Raw genomic sequence first — 3,615 nt, 5'->3', positions numbered from 1 at the left:
GGCTAGAGATATGAATACTTCCTGAAGCACTGTACAGAGGGCTGGATCATTTGCTAGAGATATGAATACTTCCTGAAGGCACTGTACAGAGGGCTGGATCATATGCTAGAGATATGAATACTTCCTGAAGGCACTGTACAGAGGGCTGGATCATATGCTAGAGATATGAATTACTTGTGCTAACCTTAGCCCTAATCCTTAGTACAATGTAAGTACAGTGTACCAATGGTTAATTACAATACTTGTTACAATATGATTAAAGTAATAATTAAACTGTAACAAGTGCACTAATGTAAAGTGCACTACATAGATGTTTTCTTACTAGGAAACTCACAAACACTGAACTTACTGTTGTGTCCAGCTTGACCAACAGGTCCAGCTTCCTTCAGTCTAGGGCACGCTGAAATGAGAGTGAAGAAAGCTTAAAAGAGTGACCTGTTGTGCAGATGGTACAAATGATGTATGAAGACATTATGAACTGGGTGGTTTGAGCCCTGAATGCTGATTGGCTGACAGCAGTGGTATATCAGACTGTATACCATGGGTATGACAAAACATGTATTTTTACTGCTCTAATTACGTTGGTAACAAGTTTATAATAAGAGTAGGACATCTCCGGGGTTTGTGGTATATGGCCAATATACCACGGCTAAGGGTTTTATATACAGTGCCTTCAGAGAGTATTCAGACCCCTTGACTTTTTCCACATTTTGTTGTTACAGCCTCATTCTAAAATGTATTAAATAAAAAACAGAAATACCTTATTTACATAAGTATTCAAACCCTTTGCCTTGAGACTCGAAATTGAGCTCAGGTGCGTCCTGTTTCCATTGATCAACCTTCATGTTTCTACAACTTGTGGTAAATTCAATTGATTGGACATGATTTGGAAAGGCACGCACCTGTCTATAAGGTCCCACAGTGCATGTCAGAGCAAAAACTAAGCCGTGAGGTCGAAGGAATTGTCCATAGAGCTGAGACAGGATTGTGTCGAGGCACAGATCTGGGGATCGGTACCAAAAAATGTCTGCAGCATTGAAGGTCCCCAAGAAGACAGTGGCCTCCATCATTCTTACATTTTGATGGGTTCTAAACTTGAAATATGAAATATACTTATTGATGTTACTGAATGAGAGAGGGGAATGCAGAACGTTTACGTTCTGTCAGAACGTGTTATTGTTAGACATCAGGTATCCTATGGGAAGGAGAAGGGCCACAGTCTGGTTTCAGTTGTTGGGTTGTAATTTCAAAGGAGGAATGTATATGGTGGGGTCAATAAAGGTTGGATATGAGCCAGGGGCTTGGAAAGTTACTAAGTAAGGGAAAAGGCAATCCCATGGTTGCGGTCACTGATAAGGGTGGATAGCTGTGGATTAGTGAGGAATGGGTGCCGAGGTCAGGTCACTTGAAGGAACAGTTTGTTACCAATTTCACTTAACTTCCTGCCTAGCAACAGAGATGTATTGGCTGTCCAGGTGTGTAAGGAGGCGTCTCAGRATAGGAGGAAGGTTTAAATACCAGTGCTTGTGTAKATGTGTTTTAGTCTTATACAGCTGTGTGAATAAACTTGGTTTGAGCTTTACTAGTCGTCTCTGAGTTGTTACTCTGTTCATTTAGAACTTAAAAAATGAAGAAGTTTGGAAACACCAAGTCTCTTCCTAGAGGTAGCCGCCCGGCCAAACTGAGCAATCGGGGGAGAWGGGCCTTGTTCATGGAGGTGACCAAGAACCTGATGGTCACTGACAGAGCTCTAGAGTTCCTCTGTGGAGATGGAAGAACCTTCCAGAAGGACAACCATCTTTGCAGCAATTCACCAACCAGGCCTTTATGGTAGAGTGGCCAGATGGTAGCCACTCCTTAGTAAAAGGCACATGACAGCCCGCTTGGAGTTTGCCAAAAGGCACCTAAAGACTCTCAGACCATGAGAAACATTCTCTGGTCTGATAAAATGAAAGATTGAACTTGGCATCATCCCTACGCTAAAGCATGGTGGTGGCAGCATCATGCTGTGGGGATGTGGGGATTTTCAGCTGCAGGGACTGGGAGACTAGTCAGGATCAAGGCAAAGTTGAATGGTGTAAAGTACAGAGATATCCTTGATAAAAACCTGCTCCAGAGCACTCAGGACCTCAGACTGGGGCGAAGGTTCACCTTCCAACAGCACAACGACCTGAAGTACACAGCCAAGACACCGCAGGAGTAGCCTCGGGACAAGTCTCTGAATGTCCTTGAGTGGCCCAGCCAGAGCCCAGATTTGTACCCGATCAATCATCTCTGGAGAGACCTGAAAATAGCTGTGCAGCGACGCTCCGCATCCAACCTGACAGAGCTTGAGAGGATCTGCAGAGAAGAATGGGAAAAACTCCCCAAAATACAGGTGTGCCAAGCTTGTAGCGTCATACCCAAGAAGACTTCATGCTGTAATCCAGTCCTGGGCAAAGGTCGGCCCGGGGGCCGTATGCAGCCCGCGACCTGATTCAATACGACCCGCGGAATCATGCTCAGATCGAAGAATTTGTGATAGTAAAGTTTTGAAAAATGTATTTGTTATTCAAATTAAAAGCCCAATGAATACTCGCCTTTGTATAATTATTATAATTAATTCTTTAATTATACAAATGTCCCACTGCTTGTGGGACATTTATTTTGAAGGCACGTATAAATACACGAGGACAGAGTGAATGACAAGCTGACACACAGTTACAAATAGTAGCTAGCTAGAAATTGCGCAAAAATGAGTATTTCAAAGAAAAGGTCCTTCACCTTGTCTTTCAACCGTTGTTCCATATTCTCTGCAATGTCCTCAACACGCGGTGTCACTGTTCGTCTTGACAGGGAAACATTTTCAAACAGCTCTTTCTTGTCAGGGCAAAGTATTGCTGCAGAGTCAATTAAACATTATTTAATGAATTTGTCCTCTGTCACGACGCCTACGAAGGTGGCTCCTCTCCCTGTTCGGGTGGCGCTCGGCGGTCGTCGTCACCGGTCTACTAGCTGCCACCGATCCCTTTTCCCTTTCTGTTTGTTTTGTCTGTTTAGTTTCACCTGTTCCTTGTTGAGGTTGATTAGTTGGGCTATTTAAGCCGGTAGGCCCGTCTGCTCTTTGTGCGGGCTTAACTATTTTTCCCACTGTGTTACAGTACGTATTGGTTGGGCATTTTGTTATTGTGCGCCCGGTATTCTTGGAGAGCGCAATTTTTCCCTGTGCGTAATAAACGCTATCCTGAACTTTCTGCCTCCTGCGCCTGACTCCGCACCCACTACGTCCAGATCGTTACATCCTCATCGAATGACTTGCTATGTTTAGTAATTTTGTGGGACAGTACATAGCTAGCTCTCCAATTCCATCGTTTGCTGAATGCAGTTTTGTGAAAAGTCCTTGCTGCTTTCGCAACTGAGAAAGCAACTCTTTCGATGCACTTGCCCTCTGCTCAGACACATTCCTATATTTCTCTGCATGCTTCGTCTGGAAGTGTCGGTCAAATGTAGTCTTTCAAGACAGCGATGCTCTCTTTGCACACTAAGCACACAGCTTTCGCTGATTCCTCAAAAAATACATATTTTGATGTCTACTTTTGTTGGAACACCCTACATTCATTGTCTCCTATACCTTTT

This window comes from Salvelinus sp. IW2-2015, linkage group LG19 (genome assembly GCF_002910315.2).
Source record: "Salvelinus sp. IW2-2015 linkage group LG19, ASM291031v2, whole genome shotgun sequence".
NCBI lineage: Eukaryota > Metazoa > Chordata > Actinopteri > Salmoniformes > Salmonidae > Salvelinus > Salvelinus sp. IW2-2015.
This window is presented reverse-complemented; position numbering follows the sequence as displayed.